The sequence below is a fragment of the Poromitra crassiceps genome, assembly GCF_964638095.1.
Source record: "Poromitra crassiceps genome assembly, chromosome: 1".
Classification (NCBI taxonomy): domain Eukaryota; kingdom Metazoa; phylum Chordata; class Actinopteri; order Beryciformes; family Melamphaidae; genus Poromitra; species Poromitra crassiceps.
Window position 1 is genome coordinate 9,562,884 of NC_139623.1, and position 27,261 is coordinate 9,590,144.

At 43.0% G+C, this 27,261-nt stretch overlaps 1 protein-coding gene across 1 annotated transcript in view; it reads right to left on the bottom strand.

Annotated features, from left to right (window-relative positions):
* The window catches only part of kif13a (kinesin family member 13A), a 103,620-nt gene that overhangs the window by 68,033 nt on the left and 8,326 nt on the right, over positions 1-27,261 (bottom strand). The gene's annotated exons all lie outside the window — the stretch shown is intronic.

Below are 27,261 nucleotides of genomic sequence, written 5' to 3' on the forward strand. Positions count from 1 at the left end.
CAATTAATAAAAGTTTTTTTTTCTATTCTAATTAATCAAACTTTTCTTATGATGCTGCTTGGTAACTATCTACACCTCATACATTCCTGGTGTGATTTCATAATTTATTCTTTCATTCCTCCCATTTCCTCACTCACTCATTCACTTCCACACAGTGCTATGTATTCACTCACTCATTCACTTCCACACAGTGCTATTTATTCACTCACTCATTCACTTCCACACAGTGCTATGTATTCACTCACTCATTCACTTCCACAGTGCTATTTATTCACTCACTCATTCACTTCCACACAGTGCTATTTATTCACTCACTCATTCACTTCCACACAGTGCTATTTATTCACTCACTCATTCACTTCCACACAGTGCTATTTATTCACTCACTCATTCACTTCCACACAGTGCTATTTATTCACTCACTCATTCACTTCCACACAGTGCTATTTATTCACTCACTCATTCACTTCCACACAGTGCTATTTATTCACTCACTCATTCACTTCCACACAGTGCTATTTATTCACTCACTCATTCACTTCCACACAGTGCTATGTATTCACTCACTCATTCACTTCCACACAGTGCTATTTATTCACTCACTCATTCACTTCCACACAGTGCTATTTATTCCCTCACTCATTCACTTCCACACAGTGCTATTTATTCCCTCACTCTTTCACTTCCACACAGTGCTATTTATTCACTCACTCATTCACTTCCACACAGTGCTATGTATTCACTCACTCATTCACTTCCACACAGTGCTATTTATTCACTCACTCATTCACTTCCACACAGTGCTATTTATTCCCTCACTCATTCACTTCCACACAGTGCTATTTATTCACTCACTCATTCACTTCCACACAGTGCTATTTATTCACTCACTCATTCACTTCCACACAGTGCTATTTATTCCCTCACTCATTCACTTCCACACAGTGCTATTTATTCACTCACTCATTCACTTCCACACAGTGCTATTTATTCACTCACTCATTCACTTCCACACAGTGCTATGTATTCACTCACTCATTCACTTCCACACAGTGCTATGTATTCACTCACTCATTCACTTCCACACAGTGCTATGTATTCACTCACTCATTCACTTCCACACAGTGCTATGTATTCACTCACCCATTCACTTCCACACAGTGCTATTTATTCACTCACTCATTCACTTCCACACAGTGCTATGTATTCACTCACTCATTCACTTCCACACAGTGCTATTTATTCACTCACACTTCCACAGTGCTATTTATTCACTCACTCATTCACTTCCACACAGTGCTATGTATTCACTCACTCATTCACTTCCACACAGTGCTATTTATTCACTCACTCATTCACTTCCACACAGTGCTATTTATTCCCTCACTCTTTCACTTCCACACAGTGCTATGTATTCACTCACTCATTCACTTCCACACAGTGCTATTTATTCACTCACTCATTCACTTCCACACAGTGCTATTTATTCACTCACTCATTCACTTCCACACAGTGCTATTTATTCCCTCACTCTTTCACTTCCACACAGTGCTATGTATTCACTCACTCATTCACTTCCACACAGTGCTATTTATTCACTCACTCATTCACTTCCACACAGTGCTATTTATTCACTCACTCATTCACTTCCACACAGTGCTATTTATTCACTCACTCATTCACTTCCACACAGTGCTATTTATTCCCTCACTCATTCACTTCCACACAGTGCTATTTATTCCCTCACTCTTTCACTTCCACACAGTGCTATTTATTCACTCACTCATTCACTTCCACACAGTGCTATTTATTCACTCACTCTTTCACTTCCACACAGTGCTATGTATTCACTCACTCATTCACTTCCACACAGTGCTATTTATTCACTCACTCATTCACTTCCACACAGTGCTATTTATTCACTCACTCATTCACTTCCACACAGTGCTATGTATTCACTCACTCATTCACTTCCACACAGTGCTATTTCCAACTGGCTTCATAATTGGGCCAGTGGAGCATGAGGAAGGGAAGAGATTTAGGATGACTGTGTTGAGTAAACAGCCCTTGTGCCTGTGGACTTAACAGAGAGGCCAGGTTGGGGAGGCCGGACTCAGCATTACCCACCACCGGAACTCAAGACAAAAGGGCAGTATATGGGCCAGTTATGTAGGAGTAGGAGTATTCTCTCAAATGGAGAGGGACTTCCTTAAGGCAGAAAAACCAGATGGCAGAACTCGGCCATCTTCGGCTGCTCAGAGTCCTCTTTGGACTTCCCTGTGGCTGTGCAGCAGTCTCTGACACAGGGGGCAATCGTTGCTAAGAAACTCATACTGCAGGAGTGGAAGTCCCCCTCCCCACCCTCTTTCCAACTGTGGTTGGCGGACATGACCTCTGTTATACGGATGGAGAGACTCCGGTTCCTGAGGACCAACTCACTCGGGAGATTTCTAGTTGTTTGGGACCCGTTTCTGGCCTACCTCGACGAGGTTAGGGGTGATGGGTAACCTTTTGAAAGATACCGCATACCTAAAAAAAAGCATAATACCGTATGTCTGGTAGCCTCCTGTTTTGTCTTGATTTGTCTTGTTTTTGTTGTTGTCACTGTCTAATTTCCATGATTTTTATTATTTGTTTCTTTTTTTCTTTCCCTCTTTGTCTCACACTGTCTATGTATTAACACATTCACTGCCAGCTGTTTTTTTTTTACTGTAGGTAGGTTCTGCCAGAGGGTTTTTTTGAGGATTCTGGCTCATCTTTCAAGACCTGAGGATTCTTTTCTGCTAAGATTTTGTGAACACACAATATCTCAAAAGAACTAATAGAATGTGTGCTTTCTCTGTCTAAAAGAGTTAGTTTGTAGAGTTAGTAGTTATGTAAGCATTAGCAGTTGAATACAGCATGGTTTCAGCGTCTGAAAAATTATTTTGAGATAAACGGCTTTTTGTGAAATTCGATAGAACAGTCACTTTAACCATTCATTTTTGGCATCAGTAAGACGTCAGACATCTAAACAATAGTTTTGAACAGTAATTTCCTCCATAACAGCAGGAAACCCCCCTCTGCTTCCAACTCCTCCCTCCGTGGGCGTTCTCCTCCGCCCTCCTTGGCTCTGCAGCGGGTCTGTGACAAACGAGTTGCTGCTGCCTGTCTGCTGGCGGCCGCTGTGCAAGTCTGGATATGGGCTCGCTCGTTTCTTGGGGTTTGTGTTGAGAGCTTTGATGAAGCTTTTGCGATTCTGGTCTTATTTATGCTGCGTGTTTCAAAGTGTGTTCCACCCGTAATCTATTATGCAAATTTGCAATCCCGCACCGCCAGCAATCAGCGCGAAAACGAAAGCGTTTTCACCAATCCATTTTCAAGAGAATGGCTTCCTCACACTGCTTTTTGCTTGCCTTCCTCTAGTCTGGGAGAGCACTGTCGCCACTTAGTGGGTCGGTGGAATGGGTTGTACATGTTCGGTGGCTCCAATAATTATATAAGAGATGTAAAAGGGTTAGATGCACATCCCACGGTCAAAAAAAAAAAATCATTTTTTTGACGTATTAATACGTCATTGGCAGTCAACCGTTGGATTTTTTTTTTACGGATTAATACGTCATTGGCAGTGAACGTGTTAACACAAAACGGGAAAAAAAACAAAAAAAAACAAGACAATTTGAGTTCCCAAACTCTTTCTGTCAGGCCCACTTTTATGATAAAGGAACACTTGCTGACACAAGACAGTAACGGGAGAAGTTACCAATTGGAAACACAACAGGAGAAAGGGTTCAAACTCTGGAGTGTTGGCAGGTATGTGCCGACACACACACACACACACACACACACACACACACCATCATTCCTCTGTTCCCCCCTAGGGGTCTAGGGGGTGCGCCCCCCCCAGTTTGGGAACCACTGCACTAATACAAGATGTGGCTGAGAAATAATGACTTACATTACATTAATAACATCTCAAGCATAACTCAGCAGAAACATGATCTCTAATGACTCCTTGCACTTTTCTATGTTTTTTGTTGCTGTTGTTATTATTGTTTTTTGTTTATTTATCTCTGTGCCTGTGAACATGCATGCACACCCCACTCCCAACCCCAGCACCACCCCAGTGCCTCTACATCTGGCACAGTCACAACTCATACTGAGCAGGTTGCTTTGATAAGACTGAAACATCACCTTCACACAGTAACTCATACTGAGCAGGTTGCTTTGATAAGACTGAAACATCACCTTCACACAGTAACTCATACTGAGCAGGTTGCTTTGATAAGACTGAAACATCACCTTCACACAGTAACTCATACTGAGCAGGTTGCTTTGATAAGACTGAAACATCACCTCCACACAGTAACTCATACTGAGCAGGTTGCTTTGATAAGACTGAAACATCACCTTCACACAGTAACTCATACTGAGCAGGTTGCTTTGATAAGACTGAAACATCACCTTCACACAGTAACTCATACTGAGCAGGTTGCTTTGATAAGACTGAAACATCACCTTCACACAGTAACTCATACTGAGCAGGTTGCTTTGATAAGACTGAAACATCACCTTCACACAGTAACTCATACTGAGCAGGTTGCTTTGATAAGACTGAAACATCACCTTCACACAGTAACTCATACTGAGCAGGTTGCTTTGATAAGACTGAAACATCACCTTCACACAGTAACTCATACTGAGCAGGTTGCTTTGATAAGACTGAAACATCACCTTCACACAGTAACTCATACTGAGCAGGTTGCTTTGATAAGACTGAAACATCACCATCACACAGTAACTCATACTGAGCAGGTTGCTTTGATAAGACTGAAACATCACCTTCACACAGTAACTCATACTGAGCAGGTTGCTTTGATAAGACTGAAACATCACCTTCACACAGTAACTCATACTGAGCAGGTTGCTTTGATAAGACTGAAACATCACCTTCACACAGTAACTCATACTGAGCAGGTTGCTTTGATAAGACTGAAACATCACCTCCACACAGTAACTCATACTGAGCAGGTTGCTTTGATAAGACTGAAACAGCACCTTCACACAGTAACTCATACTAAGCAGGTTGCTTTGATAAGACTGAAACAGCACCTTCACACAGTAACTCATACTGAGCAGGTTGCTTTGATAAGACTGAAACATCACCTTCACACAGTAACTCATACTGAGCAGGTTGCTTTGATAAGACTGAAACAGCACCTTCACACAGTAACTCATACTGAGCAGGTTGCTTTGATAAGACTGAAACAGCACCTTCACACAGTAACTCACACTGAGCAGGTTGCTTTGATAAGACTGAAACAGCACCTTCACACAGTAACTCACACTGAGCAGGTTGCTTTGATAAGACTGAAACAGCACCTTCACACAGTAACTCATACTGAGCAGGCTGCTTTGATAAGACTGAAACATCACCTTCACACAGTAACTCATACTGAGCAGGTTGCTTTGATAAGACTGAAACATCACCTTCACACAGTAACTCATACTGAGCAGGTTGCTTTGATAAGACTGAAACATCACCTTCACACAGTAACTCATACTGAGCAGGTTGCTTTGATAAGACTGAAACATCACCTTCACACAGTAACTCATACTGAGCAGGTTGCTTTGATAAGACTGAAACATCACGTTCACACAGTAACTCATACTGAGCAGGTTGCTTTGATAAGACTGAAACAGCACCTTCACACAGTAACTCATACTGAGCAGGTTGCTTTGATAAGACTGAAACATCACCTTCACACAGTAACTCATACTGAGCAGGTTGCTTTGATAAGACTGAAACATCACCTTCACACAGTAACTCACACTGAGCAGGTTGCTTTGATAAGACTGAAACATCACCTTCACACAGTAACTCATACTGAGCAGGTTGCTTTGATAAGACTGAAACATCACCTTCACACAGTAACTCACACTGAGCAGGTTGCTTTGATAAGACTGAAACATCACCTTCACACAGTAACTCACACTGAGCAGGTTGCTTTGATAAGACTGAAACATCACCATCACACAGTAACTCATACTGAGCAGGTTGCTTTGATAAGACTGAAACATCACCTCCACACAGTAACTCATACTGAGCAGGTTGCTTTGATAAGACTGAAACAGCACCTTCACACAGTAACTCATACTGAGCAGGTTGCTTTGATAAGACTGAAACATCACCTTCACACAGTAACTCATACTGAGCAGGTTGCTTTGATAAGACTGAAACATCACCTTCACACAGTAACTCATACTGAGCAGGTTGCTTTGATAAGACTGAAACAGCACCTTCACACAGTAACTCATACTGAGCAGGTTGCTTTGATAAGACTGAAACATCACCTTCACACAGTAACTCATACTGAGCAGGTTGCTTTGATAAGACTGAAACATCACCTTCACACAGTAACTCATACTGAGCAGGTTGCTTTGATAAGACTGAAACAGCACCTTCACACAGTAACTCATACTGAGCAGGTTGCTTTGATAAGACTGAAACATCACCTTCACACAGTAACTCATACTGAGCAGGTTGCTTTGATAAGACTGAAATAGCACCTTCACACAGTAACTCATACTGAGCAGGTTGCTTTGATAAGACTGAAACAGCACCTTCACACAGTAACTCATACTGAGCAGGTTGCTTTGATAAGACTGAAACAGCACCTTCACACAGTAACTCACACTGAGCAGGTTGCTTTGATAAGACTGAAACATCACCATCACACAGTAACTCATACTGAGCAGGTTGCTTTGATAAGACTGAAACATCACCTTCACACAGTAACTCATACTGAGCAGGTTGCTTTGATAAGACTGAAACATCACCTTCACACAGTAACTCATACTGAGCAGGTTGCTTTGATAAGACTGAAACATCACCTTCACACAGTAACTCATACTGAGCAGGTTGCTTTGATAAGACTGAAACAGCACCTTCACACAGTAATTCACACTGAGCAGGTTGCTTTGATAAGACTGAAACAGCACCTTCACACAGTAACTCATACTGAGCAGGTTGCTTTGATAAGACTGAAACATCCCCTTCATACAGTAATTCACACTGAGCAGGTTGCTTTGATAAGACTGAAACAGCACCTTCACACAGTAACTCATACTGAGCAGGTTGCTTTGATAAGACTGAAACATCACCATCACACAGTATCTCATACTGAGCAGGTTGCTTTGATAAGACTGAAACAGCACCTTCACACAGTAACTCATACTGAGCAGGTTGCTTTGATAAGACTGAAACATCACCTTCACACAGTAACTCATACTGAGCAGGTTGCTTTGATAAGACTGAAACAGCACCTTCACACAGTAACTCACACTGAGCAGGTTGCTTTGATAAGACTGAAACATCACCATCACACAGTAACTCATACTGAGCAGGTTGCTTTGATAAGACTGAAACATCACCTCCACACAGTAACTCATACTGAGCAGGTTGCTTTGATAAGACTGAAACATCACCTTCACACAGTAACTCATACTGAGCAGGTTGCTTTGATAAGACTGAAACATCACCACACAGTAACTCATACTGAGCAGGTTGCTTTGATAAGACTGAAAAATCACCTTCACACAGTAACTCATACTGAGCAGGTTGCTTTGATAAGACTGAAACATCACCTTCACACAGTAACTCATACTGAGCAGGTTGCTTTGATAAGACTGAAACATCACCTTCACACAGTAACTCATACTGAGCAGGTTGCTTTGATAAGACTGAAACATCACCTTCACACAGTAACTCATACTGAGCAGGTTGCTTTGATAAGACTGAAACATCACCTTCACACAGTAACTCATACTGAGCAGGTTGCTTTGATAAGACTGACACAGCACCTTCACACAGTAACTCATACTGAGCAGGTTGCTTTGATAAGACTGAAACATCACCTTCACACAGTAACTCATACTGAGCAGGTTGCTTTGATAAGACTGAAACAGCACCTTCACACAGTAACTCATACTGAGCAGGTTGCTTTGATAAGACTGAAACATCACCTTCACACAGTAACTCATACTGAGCAGGCTGCTTTGATAAGACTGAAACATCACCTTCACACAGTAACTCACACTGAGCAGGTTGCTTTGATAAGACTGAAACAGCACCTTCACACAGTAACTCATACTGAGCAGGTTGCTTTGATAAGACTGAAACATCACCTTCACACAGTAACTCATACTGAGCAGGTTGCTTTGATAAGACTGAAACATCACCTTCACACAGTAACTCATACTGAGCAGGTTGCTTTGATAAGACTGAAACATCACCTCCACACAGTAACTCATACTGAGCAGGTTGCTTTGATAAGACTGAAACATCACCATCACACAGTAACTCATACTGAGCAGGTTGCTTTGATAAGACTGAAACATCACCTTCACACAGTAACTCATACTGAGCAGGTTGCTTTGATAAGACTGAAACATCACCTTCACACAGTAACTCATACTGAGCAGGTTATGGGCATGTTAAAGCTGAGTAAGGAGATCGATTTTATTTCACCAGAGCCGAAGGCAGCAACACAAAAGACTGATGGAAATAACAGAAGAGAAGGTAAGCCCCACTAAACTGGTATGCAGCATTGACAGTCAGTAGATAGAGTAAACACGATTCTGCCTGACCAATCAGTCGTCTGCAGTGTTTTCACGTCACTGTATGGTACCGGGTCCACAGCGCTGGAACCTCAACAAAGCAGGGACCAAAACTAGCACGACTCAACCCCGACTCAACCCGGGCTGTCCACGTTTTTCATCGGTGGAATGAGACAAAAAAGCGAGACGAGCTGGGCGGGGCCGCGTTGATACCAGCAGTGGAAATGGGCCATTACGGTGACGTGAAAACACTGCAGACGACTGATTGGTCAGGCAGAATCGTGTTTACTGTAGGCATCTACTGTCAATGCTGGATACCAGTTTAGTGGGGCTTACCTTCTCTTCTGTTATTTCCAGAAGTTATTTATTTTGTGTTGCTGCCTTCGGCTCTGGTGAAATAAAATCGATCTCAAGGTTCAAGGTTTTTATTGTCACATACAGCATCACAGTTGTAATGAGCAGTGAAATTAGGGCCGCAGCCACTCCAAGACTGTGCACATGTAGAGACAGACAAGACAACAGGACAGTCAAATGAGTTAAAAACATAGTGCAGTCAAATAGAGTAAGAACCAAATGCTAAGTTAAAAGTTAAAAGTTAAAAATATAAAAATTTAAATTAAGTAAAATTAGGTAAAAGCTAAGGGTTCACCAGTAATAAGCAGCAATAATAATTATAGTGCAATGCAATATAGTGCTATAGATTAATGTAAAGTGCATAGATCTAACTATATATATCATTATTACCACTATTATTATAATAGATATATATATATATATACCGTATATATATATAATCTACCGTAAATTCCGGACTATAAGGCGCACCGGTGTATAAGCCGCACCTTCAAAGTTGACTATTTTTTTCTTATATAAGCCGCACCGGTCTATAAGCCGCGGGTGTTTTGATGTTTAATTACCATATGTAAGGGTTCGTGCACAGAGGGGATTGTCGGAAAAGAGATGGCTGTTTGGGGAAGCTCCCATTTATTAACATTTCAACAAAACAAGTTGCATATTTGCATAACGTATTCAAGTGTTACCATTTAGTGCAATAGTAGCTACAGAACATGTACTGTGCTGTGTAAATTTAGGGGTCCTTGGCATGAAAAAGGTTGAAAACCACTGATCTACATTATAGCCTACAGTAGTACCATAACAAAAAACAAAGCTTACAGCGCTTGACGAGGCAATATCAATGGCTAAATTAAATGTGTTTTTTTTAAAGTGCAAAATAAAGTGCCTGTAACACGACAGTAAGCGCGTAAGCCTAAAGTTGCAGTAACACGGCTGCTTAAAATATACGGTAATCAGCCTACCAGAAAAGTCATTAATCCTCGTCTTCATCTTTTAGGCTAAGGTGCAGTACACGGCTGTAACCAGAAAAGTCAAGTCATTAATCCTCATCTTCGTCTTCTTCCTGCGTACTAAAACCACCAAAGTCCTCATCTTCAGTGTCGGAAACGAACAGGCTCAGGGTGGCTTCGTCAGCCACTCTCCTCTCTCCTTCGTTGTCGCTCTCAAAACCAACGAACTCCTCTTCGTCACTGTCGGAATCGAACAGCCTCTGAAGGCCCTCAGCTGGCGGCGTCCTCCTCTTCATCACGCAGCAGTCCAGCCTTTCGGAACCCGTTGGTGATCGTGGATGTTTTGACACTCCTCCACGCTGTCAGGATCCACTGGCAAACTTGAGCCTTCAGTCGGATCTGAACGGCACCTCGGCCGTCTGCTCTCTGTGTCAACACCCTGATGCCAAGGTTACGTGCTGCTACTCGATTTCCTTCTTTCCTTCTTCTTCTCGCCGCCATCGTCGTAACACAGCCAGTTCTCCATCTTTTGAAGCATGATGTTAGATTACAACGAGCTAGTTGTGTGGCTTAGCCTTCCAAAATGTTGCTGTTAGTTTTTTAGAATGTAATACATAGAATTGGGAATGTTACATTCAATTTCATTCAGACTGTCTTTCAGGCTCAATCGCTGCCTTTTTCCCCCCGGAGCGAGGGAGGAGGGAGGGTGTTTTACCGCAGTGGCTGAGAGAGCGTAGTGGCACAGTGCTCCAATCAGGTCGCGAGGCACATTTTTTGCAACATCATCCAATCAGGGTCTCGCTCTCGTAATGTCTGTCTTGCTCTCGTTCTGCCTCATACCAACATCCATAGATTTTGGAGGTTCCCGAGTGGCCGTTTGCTGAAAAAATCCATAGATAAGCCGCACCGTTATAGTCCGGAATTTACGGTATTTGTAGTTGTCGAGGGCCCTAATGGCCTGAGGGAAGAAGCTATTCTTCATCCTCTCAGTCTTAGCTGCTAAATGTTTAATTCTCCTCCCAGACCGCAACCTCTCAAACAAGTGGTGGCCTGGATGGGAGCTGTCCTTCATTATTTTCGTTGCCTTGGCTCTGCAACGTTTAAGATAAATGTCCTCCAGGCGGGGCAAGGTGGCCTTTATGACGCGAGTCAGCCTCTTCCTGTCCTTGCCGTACCAGGCAGTGATACTGCCCGTCAGCACTGACTCCACTGTGGCAAAGTAGAAGGCTTTCAGTAAGGCTGAGGATTTTGTGTGCTTCCTCAGCCTCCTGAGATGCTACAGCTTCCCTGCCGTCTTCTTCACCAGAGCAGAGACATGAGCGCTCCATGTCAGGTCCCCGCTGATGTGTACTCCCAGGTACTTGTAGCTGTCCACTATTTCCACTGGGGTCCCGTCGATCATAATCGGTAGATGTGGGCTCCTCTTACTCCGCCTAAAATCCATTAGCATCTCCTTTGTCTTGGTCACATTCAATAGGAGATTGTTCTCCTTGCACTAGGACGTCAGGTGTTCCACCTCCTCACGATAGGCTGTCTCATCATTGTTTGAGATCAGCCCCACCACCACTGTATCGTCCGCAAACTTCCCAATGATGGTTGAGGGGTGTGTCGCCACACAGTCCTGAGTGTAGAGGGGGTAGAACAGTGGGCTCAGTCCACAGCCCTGGGGAGCACCGATGTTCAGGGTCCGAGGGTCTGTGAAGTTGTTGTTGCCCCACCTCACCCTCTGGGGCCTGTCTGTCAGGAAGTTGAGGTACCAGGGGAGGAGAGATGGAGTGATCTCCAGGTCCCTAATCTTCCTGATGAGCCTCTGAGGAACAATCGTGTTGAAGGCGGAACTAAAGTCCACACACAGCCACCTTGTGTAATTCCCCTTCCCCTTCCCCTTCTCCTTGCTCAGCTTTAACATGCGGTGGTTTTCAATTGTTTTGAGAGAGAAAAAAGTCCGCTCCTCGGGAAGCCCTTTGTAGTTGGCTCCGCTAGGCCGCAGGCGAAGCCGCGGTCTTGCCTGTTGAGTTGCCACTGGGGTTCTCCCCGTAGCGCCTCTCCCGTCCCCGCGCAGTGCATGCATGTGAGTTTGAGTAACAACAAAGTGATATCCATTCTCCTAGCCGATTGTCACATTTGCCCATGTACACTGTTGGTCATTTAGAGGCACCAGTATTTCATAATCAGTTTAAAAGTTCCGTGTATGGATAAAAAATTTACGTTATACTTATAGCCTACTTCGGCTATGGGCGGAGGGCAGATATGCGGTCGCTATGACGACCAGGTGTGGGCGGAGGCAAGTAAACTTGCTATGGAAACAGAGTCTATATCAAGTAGAGCCGAGTAAGACCAGATCGAGTAGAGCTGTACTGTGCTGTTATGAAATGAGCCATTTGAATAGCTGTACCATATTCCCATCTGCAGACTATATACAGGCCATTCACTCATTCTAATAAGTGGCAGAGTGAGAGTGAGGGGTAGAAGAATCAAACCCTAGTTTGGGTTCATAGTCTGTCTGAATCTGGGCCACTGACAAGCAGTGAACAGGTCTTAATCAGAGCTGACAATGACTGCAGGGCTCATCAAACTAGGACAGTGTACATCTGAAAGACCTCCTCCAACCAACACAAACAGGTACAGCCACTTGAGCAAACAGAGATGGGGACAAATGTATGATCACTATGGAGAACAAGAAGAGTAGAAAGAGACAGCCACACACGTGCACACTAGGGGTGTCACGATACACTCAGTTCACGATACGATACGTATCACGATACTGGGTTCACGATAACGATACGATACGATACGATTTTAACAATATTTTTTTAAACTTGAATAATGACAATATATGACTGGAAAAGTAGTATTTTATTTGAAATGCACAAATACAAAACATGCTGTTGTGGGAAATTGTTATTACAATAACAACTAGAAAAAACATGAGATTGGAGATAAGGCTTATCTTGAAATAGAATGAGTTACACCGTCACTTAGATTTACTTTGAACTACCGTAAAAGGTTTCTCAGCAGTATAAATTCTCATTATGCATCTTCAGTTTTTCTTCAAACTCAAACAACAAGACTTTTCTTAGTCTATTTTTTATGCATCTTCAGTTTTTCCTGTCAAGTAAACAGTTTTGCCAGAAACTCAATTGAATGGTTTCTCTCCTGTATAACTTCTCATGTGTCTCTTCAGAGACTTGTTCAACTGAACTACTTTCCACACATTGAACTTCAACAAACAAAGACGTTTCTTTGTCTAATTTTGAAAGAAAAAAAAAGATTTTTTTTTTTTTTTTTTTTTTTTTCACGATATGAGATTTCATCTCAACGATACATATCGTGACGTTTTACTATCGCAAAATTTCGTGGGACGATATATTGTGACACCCCTAGTGCACACACACAGGCAGGCATGCACATGCACACACACCATCGACATAAATAACACAGGCACGCACACACACGCACACACAAACACACACGCACACACACACACATCACAATGTGGGGACAAGACGAGAAGATATGGGGCCCTATCTTCCCAGTGGCCTTAGGCGCAAAGACTGGCGTTAACTCATTCATGGCCAGTTTAGGACTGCCAATATTTAGCACAGGCCAAAGATTTTCATAATTGTTGGTCATCTTTCAAGACCCACAGTAAATTATCTATTAGCACCAAAGTGATTTGCAATACCTCAGAATGAAGATGTACGTCTCTGGGTTCACCAGGAAAAAAAAAGTGAGCTTTTAGCATGTTCTGTACTCTACTTATAGCCATTTATATACACCCTGTTTTCACCCAAAAGGTCTCTCTGAGAAGAAAAACAGGAGAAAAGGCGATTTTTGTAAAGCACACAATCTCAGGCAGAACTCGCTCTCAATTCTTTTATTTTGAACTGTATTGACATCAGACATGTAAATATTATTCGTTATGACACAAATGACAAAAAAAAAATATATATATATATACTGTATATATATACATGTACATACATATACAAGTGCTTTTTTTACATTCAACAATACAGTTTACTCAGTGTGAGTGAGTGTGCAGACAGACAGACAGACAGACAGACAGACAGACAGACACACACACAGACAGACAGACAGACAGACAGACACACACACACACACACACACACACACGATCCCCCTTTTATCTTCGTTACGTTGTTTCCGGGTCTGAGTACTGCTGGCGTCTGCTGCTGTGACTGCCGCTTCTGCCTTGTTAGCTGTTTGTGTGTTTATTTTGTTTTGTTCTGGTCCACCCGTCCTCGTCCATGTCTCCCTGTCCTATACTCCCTGCTGTTTGATCGTTCCCGTTTTCCCCTCGGCTATTCAACACGTCCTCACCGCCCTCTGGATTATCCGTCAAACTGATCGATCATTTCCTCATTCCTCCGATGATCAAACACATCTCTGGATTACTTTCTCCCGTTTTCTCCCGGCTGGCACACAGGAAGGCGACCAGCTCATGCAGCGCGCCGAGGGGCGTTTCAATGGCGTTTCTCCTCTCTGCACAAAGAAGCGTTTATCCGTTTTCTGTTTTTCCTCCTGCTCAATTTCAAAACAACAGCTGCGGTATGTGTTTGTTCACGTGTTGTCGGCTTGTCTTAGATGCCACGGACCTGATAACATGTCACAGGCTGGGGAAGTCTTTGAACTACGCGCTGCACTAATAAAAACAAAAACACGTCAAACACGTCATTGGCTGGGAGGGCTATTCCTGATAACACGTCAAAGACGTCTTTGGCCATGAATGAGTTAAATGCAAAATAAAACGCGCCTTGCGCCTGCCTCGGGAAGATAGCAACATGGTTTTAGGCCCCGAAATGCGCTGGCGCAGTGGCGCAGTGCCAGAATGGGCGTTTCGGCCTTAAATCCCGGCCTAACGATATCTTCCCCCCTGGCGTTAATTTAGCGCTTAGCGCTTATCAAAACCAGGCCTTATTCAGTGCACCGGTTATATTAGGCTACTGTGCGGAATTGCACGGAGCTCTCCTCTGCCATCTCACTCTCTCTCCCCCTCTCTCTCTCTCTCTCTCTCTCACTCCCTCTCTCTCATGCAGACAGGCACAATGAGTGATGAAAAAAAGTTGTTATGCCATAGTTTTGAGCCCCTGTCATTCAGAGGCTGTTGCATCATCCTACCTGTGCGCTCCCCCTACCAAAGCCACACATGTGAAATCTCCCAACATGCATTGAGGCTAATACATTTCGACAATAAATAGCAACCAAATCAGCCTAAATAGACTAAGTGGTAGATATAAATAATATGTATGTTAACACAAGATGCAATTTTGGAACATTTCAATATTGGACAAAATAAAACATAAAAATGAAAACACAACCCTACGTGAAACATATATGTAATCCAGGTGGTATATATATCCCTTGCAAAGTTAACGTGATATAGATGAGTGATAGCGTGATGTCCGCTGAGTGGACTCCGCTCCAATAAGACTTGGCTTACTTCACATGTACTTTTACAATAAAAACACATTTATGCAATGACTTTACATAGGCTAATGTAGGCTATATTTATGTGCATCATTTAGCCTGTGCAGCAGGTCGTCTAAAAGTTATAAAACTACCTGCCCTGAATGAGCCGAGTGGGGGTGCTTGTTCACTATTGTGAAAGTTATGTTTACAACATAACGATCATGGAATTGGATGCGTATCAGGAATGTCACCGATAGTTAACGTTCTATATTGTAGGCTGCAGGGAGACTGCATCAGCCCTGCTGAACAGATCTGTATTTGCCTGGCTGTAGGTTGAATTGTTTTATTCAGGCTATGATCTGTGATGTGCTGAGATATCCAAATTGGCATGAAGAGATGACAGCATGCAGCCAAAACCCGGACATGGATCGAGTGGATCGGAGCTTCGAAAGGAAGAATGTCATTGAGTAACTGCAGTTCACCAATGAGCAGGTTGTGCATACTTTTACGCTTAAAAGGCGTGGCTATAATGCTTAAGGCTGCATGTAGCGCCGACACCAAAATATCGAGTGGGCCGGTCCACGCCCACTAATCTGCGCTGCGCCTGGCACTAAGCGCAGTTTTTAGGCCGATGCAACGATAGAGGGCATGGAATGCATGCAGTGTAGCCACTCTATCAAAGGTCAACATTGACTGACATCCTTATCTCCATCTGAAAGATAGATGATGTCATCATTAGCAGTGTGTGGCTGTAATGGCCCTTCTCAAATGAACTACCCACACGCTCAGTTTGGCAGGCTCTGTGTTCAACTGGCCGTTGTTTCCTTCAAAGAAAGTGGCTGATTTCCTCATTTCAAACTACATCACTCACGTCATCACGCTCCAGGTCAATATAGCAGCGATAGCAGATTTCTCCCACTCCCGCAAATATATGTGAAACGTTAACATGAACAGCTAATTATCAATTAAACTGAGAGGGAGAGAGAAGCCATTGCTAACTGTGTGCACATATTATGTGCTGTATCCCACTGCAGCACTTAATTTCTCTATTAGGATATTTATTTTGTTGAGGACAAATGACTGAAAAAAGGATTTTAATAACCATTGGTTTTGGCCTCGGTGGTGCCCTACATTTTGCCTGCGATGCCCCAATAAATTTGTATTTATCAAAAGCCAAAATGGCCTGTCCTAAAAATGACTGAATTCTAGGCCTAAATTACAATTATACATCAGAAACAGATCTGACTTACTGCTGCAGTTTGGTGGCTCTTGCTCTGTGACAGAGACACATCATACATGTACAGTATATGAAACCAAATTCGCTATGCTGTGTATGCTGGGTATGCTGTATCAGACAATGCAGGGAATTGTATGTAAGCCAGCAGCTATTTGGGGCTTCTTCAAAGCCAATTAACATTACATTTATCTCAGAAAAGCTGTCAACCTCCAATAGAGACTGAATGGACAGAAGCTCGTCCTGTAAATGATATTTATGACATGGAGAAAGCGACCTTGACTATGTAAGGACACATTTATAGAATATTGACGAAAGTTGCTCTTTTATGTGTGCTCATGAGCTATATATGGCCCATTTTAAAATGTGAAATGTATCTTGATATGTAACAGTAGTCTGTGTCAAATAATAATCATAATAATAATAATCATAATAATAATAGACCTTATTCGCTAACCCTGGACGGTGCCATATTGTTGACATCCCGTCCTGCACGCACAGCGCTACTAGTAACAGCCTTATTGTCGTTTCTGTTCCATTACAAAATAGCGATAGTGATGACAGCAATAAAAAACCCAGAGTTGTTGTTTGTATGCTGCCATTAATGGCTGTAATAATAAACAAAAGAAAATACGAGGTGAACAGACTTTGCTGTGAGGAGCTGTCAGAAAGTTTCACCTGTCTCTCTCCTAACTATCCACACATCTCCTGTGTGCTGACGTATCCTCAGTCTCGCTCCCTTCACGTCTGTGGATGGTAGAGATATAAACAAACCACGTGGACTTTATTGCTGTCATTACTACAGCCCAGAGTCCTGCACCGGGTCGGGGTTCCGCGGGGCACCGCCGGGTACCCGCAAAAAAAACGCGGGGGGCAGGTAAAAAAATACACTTCTGTAAATTGGTGGGTCGGGCGGCGGGTAAAAATTAACTAAATGCGGACGGGCGGCGGGTGGAACAACGACAACGTATGAGCCATGTATGTTTTTCTGTTGCACTCAGATGGAGGCAGGGTGTGTGTCTGGCAGGGGGTGTGTCTGGCAGGGGGGGTGTCTGGCAGCTGGTCTGACTCGAAGAGGAGAAAAGTTTCTGACGCACGTTTTCGCTTTGTTTACATAACCGGCATCGTTTCAAGTATGCGCATACTGTGCAATGTGTGACGCTATATGGACTGCACAAAACATTCAAAACTCAGCTGCGGTCAAGGTGATTGATTGGAGACAATACGAGTCGGACAGATAATATAGTAGGCTAACGTTAGCTTCCAGTCAAACATACACACTGGCTGTTTTCATAGCAACAGGCAACAACATGTCATGGATGGATAGCGTGAAAGTGGAGAGGTCTCATCCCAACGTGGATTTACGTTCCTCCAACAGCAATCATAAAGGCAGTATGGATTATACCGGACATATTGGAAATAGCTGGTAAGTCACTTTGCTTGCTGTAACTGTCTGTGTGTCTGATAGCAGAGCTATCCAGCTGGTTAGTGAGCTAGCAGCTGCTAAAAGCTAATTAACGTACATCAGCTGACGAGTCTCGGCCAGAAAGACTGCTGTTCGCCTCTTGTGTGAAACGGTGGCAGTTTCGTTAGGTTCACTACAAAATGTTTGCACTGCAGATTAACGGTTATTATATATATGCGGTTCCGGGTCGGGGGCGGGTCTCATGTCTGCGGGGCGGGGTGGGTTGCGGTACTGATTGATCATATGTGCGGGTTCGCGGAGCGGGGTCGGTACTGCACGTCGTGGGGCCGGGCGGAACCGGGTCTTGAAAATCAGACCCGCGCAGGACTCTGCTACAGCCATGTATAACGCAGGTCACCATCTGAACACAACAGCAACGATACAGGTAACGCTAACGGGGGCTAGCTTCCTATAAACGCTGCTCTTACATAGGCTGTCACTTGAGAGCTGCAGCACTATGTCGACAACATGACGGCGGTGGGCGTGCCGTACGTGAGTTACGTCAATCGAATAAGGTCTATAATAATAATAATAAAGTGATCCCTGAATGTCATTTGTTTGTGGGCCTAGCTCGAATTCCCCCATCATAATGTTTAGGTTTCCCCCCAATAAACTGAATATTAGCCTCCAATACTTCCATTTTGGGCCTAATCTCCCCTTAGATCGTTTCCCCAGAAATCTGTGCCTCTCTAAGCAATTTGGTACCTGTCTCCCTCACTTCTCTTGTAGAAACCATCGTTGTCCTCTTGTTTAATGATTCTGTAAAAGACTTTATTGACTCTGTAAAGCACTTTACAACTTTGATTTGAAATATATAGTACTACAAAAGTGTATTGTTATATTACATTTAGCGCTTCATGATTAGCACACAAAACATTTTTATTGCACTTTTGTGCATCATGACTATGATGTGAAAGGAAATGTTTCAATAGTGCCAATAGTAATATATTCTAATGAAAAATCATGATACACAATTATATGTGATGAATTGTTTAGCCATTATTACGATATGTTTATTCATGTCATTCTAATTCAAAAGTGGCAGTACGGTCAAGAATTCCGTACTGTTGTGTACAGTTCCAAAGTATTCAAGCATGAAGCCTACAGGCCATTATTTGAACTGCAGCTTGCATGTCAAGTCAATGCCTGAGGGCTAAGTTACTTCCAGGCTGTGTTGCAGTGTGCACATGTATGACACAGAAGTGCCAAGCAGCATCAGAGTCTTCCCCCCTCAAGAGGGCGATGCAGGCAGTCACCTCTGACCCGCGGCATCGCATGGCTGCCGTCTCCAAGACCCCAGGGGAGCTGGTTTTGTGCGCCTAATGTGTGTGTCATCAAGGGAGCGCTCAGGTTCCCATGCCTGCCTGGAGCTACCTGCTTCCAAGTCATCTATGAATGAGTTCAACTTGGCCAAGGGTGAAAATTGGCCTCTGACACTACTATAGCTGTTTTCACACATACAGACAGGGAAATTACCTGTAAATCAAGACTGGCTATTTCCCGGAATTTCCCTTCACACCTGAGGGCTCACATGTGTGAAAATAGCAGCGAAAACACCTGTATTTGAGGGGGGTCGGGGGGGGGGGGGGGGGGGGGGGGCACTGCAGAACGGGTGAGGAGTGACGTGTGCACTTGGATGGGCAATCGTCCTTATTTTATCCCCATCATATCAATCGTGGTCATTAGGGACAGTTCGTCAATAAAATCATAGGCAATGCAAGGCGGGCATCATGCACGTGACGTGACAAAATTAGGCAAAGCACACAAACTGCTCGACTTGCACTATAAACTGAAATATAAAATTAGGATCAAAGCCTTTCACACTTTTGGATTAAACAAGATCCCGTTGCATATAGGCTGAGGACCAGCATTTTATGGTTAAAACATCTTCACATGCAGCGTTTTGGTGACTGGAGAATGCGCCGTGGATTATTCATTAGGCTATTATTACAGTAGATTCATCATCATCATCATCATCCTCATCATTATTATTATTATTATTATCCTATTATAATTTTTTTTGCATGATTGCTGTCAGACAATTTAACGTTATAGGCTACCATAAATTGCATGGCATTCACTGCACGCATGCGCGCACACACACACACACACACACACACACACACACACACACACACACACACACACACGACACGAGGGAGACGAGATGAGAACAGGATCATGCAGTTCTGCGTGAACGATTAGATTAATGATCGATACTCACATTTCTCAAACGAATTATTATATCAACCATGTCGGTTATAGTGTAAAAACATATTCACCCTATCCGTCACATGGTGTTGATGTTTGTCTTTTGTTTGTTATAGAAAAGAGATGGTGTCTGACATAATACTGTAACCGTATTTGTAATAGTACTGTAATGTACAGATATTCGCCATTCTCATTAAAAAATGTTAAAAAAAAAAAAAAAACATATTCAGAAAAAGCTTAGACAATTTTCAGGACGATCAGCTGTTACTGGGAAACTTTTTGGATGATTTAACATTGGCTGTAACTTAGGTAATTTAACTGTTGCACGCTGCGCTGTGCAGCAGGCATGGGGAGGAGGGACAAGAGGAGACGAGAAGATAATTTCGCCAGTTTGCTTTGATGTGCGCGAATGATTAGATTATGCACGCTGGAACGTTAAGCAACGTGTGTACACCTCGCCCATGAGAGAAGGACCGGCAAATGACTGGACCCGTTTCACACTTGAGTCGCTCTGCCAGCATACCGGTCCTGTCACTACCTAGGAGGTAGTAAAAGATCAGCGATCGCGGGGGCGCGCTTGTGCCGGAAAACAATTTTCACACATGAAAGGCATAGACCACTTTCTGGTCATTTATATCTATATAAAGCGCATGTGTGAAAACGGCTTAAGATTCATTCTGTACTGATACCATGCTGTAGCAGAGTTTAGAAGGGCACATTTGGATCTTTTCCATACTGAATCAATGTTTTTATTTAATTAGGAGGAAAAACTAGCCTGACTTCGCCAGACCAATTCTCCCAGAGCAAATAAAACATGAGCTCGCACATTTGTCAGGTTCCCAGGTTAGGGTAAAACCACTTCTCAACCAGATTGTGGGCATTATTTTTTGCATATTTCGCCATCATTGGATAGTGTAAAGTGGAGACAGACAGGAACGACTGGGAGCAAGAGAGGAATGACATGTGACAAAGGTTCTGGGCCAAGGACATTACGACCACATGGTACCACTGAGCCACCAGGACCCATTGCAACCATTTTTACAAAGTGAATTGTTGAGACTCAGATATGGGGAAGCTCAAACACTGATGCTGGAAGAAGCATGGTAGCCGTCTTTAGGTTCCCTATAGGAGACATGCTGGTGCCCCAGGAGGACGGTATGGAGACAGGGCCACCAGTGGAATCTCCCCTCTGCTTGTGGAGCAGGATTAAGGTCACTGGGTCATTATGCCACTGCACTCTACTGGTTTAATCTACTGTATCATCCATCCCACTGATGCAGCCTGCTACTCTGACAAAACCTATATGGCCTGCCCATGCTCACTCTTGTGTGTGCATTAACACAGCCACCCACAGAAACATGGGCTATCACAAAACTTCATGTGTCATTCCAGTTTTAATACCTCTTAAACTGACAGATTAGAGGTAACAACAGACTGGCTCAAAACGGCTGCCAAAAATCAGTTTTAAATCACAATGAAAAATCATAAATCCAAATGTAGTAACACACATGATTTGCTCCCAATTTGCCATGGCATGAAGGAGAAATCGGAGTATACACATAGCACACGTAGGGCTGCTCGATAAATCGATTTTGAATCATAATGGAATTAATTAGTTAGGACGATGTAAAAAAAAATTAAAATCGTCAAATCGATTTACACTTTAACTAGGGTAATTACGTTACGGCGGGGCGGCTCTCTCTCATGTACGCGTGCTGCTTACTCGTCCTGTCTCCCTGGAGGCTGTGACTACTGGCCACTAAAGACAGCAGCGCAATGAACTTATTTATACTTCAACACCTCCAAAAAGCACAGAGTGTGAGCACTGAGCTGCGTGTTGCACTGCGGGCTGTGCAAGATAACGATTACCACAACACGCGCGCACGAACACAAATGTTATCACCGGACATTGAAATGTTGCCTTTATAGTTCACATAACAACAAAACAACACGTGAGGCCACAGAGTAGCTTCTGCTACTCACCCTGTCTGTCTGAATTTCCTCCTAACTGCTGCTATCGCAGTTCCCCGCATACCTGTTGTGACTTTGTGTTATTCTAGTACAGATATCACTCCGAGCACATGTGGTCGCTTAGACACTGCTAATATAATTATATAATTATGTCACAGCGCCACATGCTACAGGCAAGAGTAATCGAACCAAGAGTATCCCTCCAACAGAGCACCGAGTGCTCAATCAAATCCACCAGTGTCAAGTGACTGCAGGTTAGCAAGCAACAGCCAGGAAGTTAGGCATAGCAAGTTAGGCTAAAACAGGAAGTTGGGTTGTTCTGCCTTCAGAGTAAAAGCGTAAATTGTCACTTATGAAAATAGAAAAAAAAGAGCTCTGCAGGGCAACAAATGTTTAGAGAAGTATAAAAGTATTTAAAAAATCGAAATCGAAATCGAAAATCGAGTTTTGAAAGAAAAAATTGACAATTTTATTTTTAGGCAAAATCAAACAGCCCTAGGCACGCGCACATCTGTCACAGGTGCTGAGTCAAAATTGTTACTTCATGCAAATCAGGAAGACTCGCAACACTGTGGCAGCTCCCAATATTTAGTGTTTTAGTTAAAAACATTAAAAAGATACAACGTGAGGGCTTGAAAGATACAACGTGAGGGCTTGAAAGAAACATATCTTTTTAATGTTAGAATATTAATTTGGGAGCTGCCACAGTGTTGCGAGTCTACATGGCATGTGGTGCGAATACTCAGGAGGCAGGACCAGTCTTGCAATTAAAACAAATTAATGAATGACTTTTCTTAGTCTGTGCTCTGAGTCTGTGTTGGATCTCCCCTGCAGCATCTGGCTGAATGCACAGGTGAGGGGCATTTGAAGCAATCAGTCTGGTGATCAGTTGACTGACAGGCAGACTCCTCCTCCTGGCCTCAGCCACTGCTCTGGTGTCAATTAACCGAAATCAAATGCAACATGGCATGAAGGAGACCGTGTCAAATTGATCACTGTGATGTAGCAGCTTTGCCAGGCTCAAGCTGCCTCTCCAGCATTTACTACACAGTTTGTGATGATGACATAATCCTGCACTTCCAGCCTGCTCAAATCCAATATGCAAATCACATGGATGAGGTTCACCCCCCCAACCCCCCCATGGAGAGAGATGCTGCACACACAAGAACTCTCTCTCTCTCTCTCTCTCTCTCTCTCTTACATACACACACACACACACACACACACACACACACACACACACACACACACAGGTATGCTGGCACAGAACACAGTAGTGATCAAAAGTATCCACGGTATGGCGTCTCTGTCTCTGGCATACCCTTCCCCCCATAGATACTAATTCCTCTCCCTCATCTGTCGCTGAAACTATGTATCCCCCACCCTGTTAACTTCCATTCAACCACACATATGATTCTTTCCCCTGTTTGACTGTCGACATGGTTCAAACAATTACAATTCAATAAGCTTGGAGCCAACCACAACATCCAGAGTCAGACTAGCTCTCTGTGTATACGTGTTGGGTTATGGCAAGACTGTGTGCTAGTCTCATAGGCTTTCAAGCTAACATTTCAAATGGTATTTGGGTATGTTTAGAACAGAACGCAGAAACCTAACCCTAACCCTAACCCAAAGCAGAGGTCATCCTGCATAATGCTGCACAGACAGAGGAGCAGGAAAATGCCAAACAGAATGACATAGGGGGCGGGTCTCTTGTCTAACCAATAACGCTCAAGTTGAGTCCAAGGAACCATACAGTCTTTTGACAAAGATGCCACTTTTATTAGCCTAAATGATGCAAAAACATGTAAAGTGGCTAAAGTCAGAGGTTATTATACATAATATACATACATACATACATACATACATACATACATACATACATACATACATACATACATACATACATACATACATACATACATACATACATACATACATACATACATACATACATACATACATACATACATACATATATGGACGGCGGACGGCTTTAGCTCAGGAGGTAGAGCGGGTCGGCCAATGACGCAAGGGTTGGCGGTTCGATCCCCGCTCCCTCCCAGCTGCTGTCGTTGTGTCCTTGGGCAAGACACTTAACCCCAAATTGCTCCCGATGGTGTGTAGGCACCCTGCGTGGCAGCCTGCCGCCATCGGTGTATGAATGGGTGAATGTAGACTACCTACTGATTGTAAAGCGCTTTGGATAAAAGCGCTATATAAATGCAGACCATTTACCATTTACCATATATACATACTACTTACATACATACATACATACATACATACATACATACTAGGGATGTTCATCAATAATCGATAATCGATAATTGATCGTTGAGGAATGAATTCGATCACGTGGAATTTTTATCGATTATTGGTTTTCGTTTTTGTTTTTTGCGGACTAGGTTTGGGTGGAATTCGTTCCTCCTCGCCCCACTCCATTGCAATGCACAGCCGACCAACGTGAGGTGGAGCTTCATATAGTCTCTAGTTTTCTGGCTGGGCGGGGGCCTTTGTGCCAACAAAACTGTTTTAAACATGGGGAATTCACACCGGCATGCGCCGCGGACACAAACAAACGCACCCAGCGGTCTGCGGACCTCAGCGAGGCTGCTATAACTATGACACTTCGTACACTTCTCTCCTAATTTCCAACAAAGTGTGAGTAACGGTACACGTGTTTAAGTGAATTCAAGTCATTTTATTTGTTTATAACGTTATGAACTATGAAGTAGCAGCAGTCAGCATGGACTCAGCTAGCCTTTAGCTGCTAACGGCCACCTGAATCAATTCACACACATCCCGTCCCACACACATCCCTAATACATACATACGTACATACATACTTACATAGCGTACATACACATACATACCGTACATACATGCATACATACTACTTACATACATACATACATACATACTTACATAGCGTACAGACATACATACATAGTGTACATACACATACGTGCATACATACTACTTACATACATACATACATACATACATACATACGTACATACATACTTACATAGCGTACAGACATACATACATAGCGTACATACACATACGTGCATACATACTACTTACATACATACATACATACATACATACATACATACATACATACATACGTACGTACATACATACTTACATAGCATACATACATACATACATACACATAGCGTACATACACATAGGTGCATACATACTACTTACATACATACATACATACATACATAGCGTACATACACATACGTGCATACATACTACTTACATACATACATACATACATACATACATACACACGTACGTACATACTTACATAGCGTACATACATACATACATAGCGTACATACACATACATACCGTACATACATGCATACATACTACTTACATATATACATACATACATACTTACATACATCCATGCATACATACTACTTACATACATACATACATACATACATACATACGTACGTACATACTAACTTACATACAACAGTATGTTATATTTCCAATGCAGCACTCAAGCAAGTAGGCTGATTGATGCCAAAGGGGCAGGCTTTCTTGGTCGCATTGACGCCAGTGCGGGAGTACTAAAATCTGCAGTTCCTGGAATGGCCACTTGAGGCTGGCTGCAAGAGCGAGTCAATCCTCATTCACCCCCATGTTAGAATGTCTGTCTTCACAGCGAGCGTACATAAACATGTTTACAGCCTGGTTAAAAAAAACGGTTTTGATGTGTATAGGTAATTTCACCTTTCATGACAACACGAGATGTGAATTTTGATGTAACTCACCCGTCTAAAGTCAAATAGACGATAGAGAAGACAATGTTTTGGGCATGACTGACAGGTCGCCTGTCCAGTGATCGCACAGCTCGCCAATCACAGATCAATAGCAGGCGGCACTGTGGGAAACCCCTGTTCTCGCGCCGACTCGCGTGAAAATCAAGACGGCAGTGGCCAAAATGCCAAACTAGAGGCTTCGAAACGAGAGTTCACAAACCAGTGGGTGATGTCACAGCCACTCTGTCCATCTCTTTATACAGTCAATGGCTAATGATAGAAACATACAGTACCTGCAGCTGTGAATCCCTCCATTCAACATCTTTCAATCAACAACATACAACTTCACATTAGTGGAACTTGTTGAGTCAGCCAGTGACCTCTAGTATACAAGATCTCTCAATGTGCAATGTCTTGGCTTATTAAGCTATTTTGAAATAGTGTTGAAAGCAAATTAATGTACCCATGTTCTAATTTACATACTAAAAATAGCTCACTATGCAAAAAAAAAAAAAAAAAAAAGCACTGAAAAATGTTTGTGGGTGGCTGCGGGATACGTATATCGCATAATGGGTCATCCTAATTCCAGAACTTTTCTGTATCCTGGCAACTGCTGTCACCAAGCAACCGTTGTAAACATGGAGCCAAGACAACCTACCAGCCTCATGAGTCAAAGTTCCAATATGAAAGCCAAGATCTCAAAACAGCCTTAATGAATAGCATTGCCATGACGCGCAATGCACATGATGCCTACATGGGCGTGGAAAGATGTCTACGTTTCCACAACAAAATTTTAATAACACAACATTTGAAATCATCATATTATTCTAGTCCATCTTCTCTGGCATTTCTAACACAGCTGCTACAAGCGGGGTCAGTAGGCTATAGGCCAAGCTGGGTGTGCTAAACACAGGGACACTGACCACATCTGCTCGAAGCCTTAAATCTGCTGAGTACCAAAGGCAAGAAACAAGCCAAACAAGAAGTGAAGTTCATCAATTTGTTCAATATGGTGTCGCTTCCTTTCAAGAGAAATGAAGTGACACGTTTACTGCCAGACCACACCTCCTTTGACCCTTCCTGCTTGGTACATGTCACTTGAACTGAATAGATGTGCCATGTGACTGGTGAGGACAAGGGACAACAAAATCCAGGAACTAAAACTAGTTGTAGAACTAGAACATCATCATTATGACGTGTGAAACATATGATCATATTACTAAATTACAGGGGAAAATCGCTCAAATATATTTT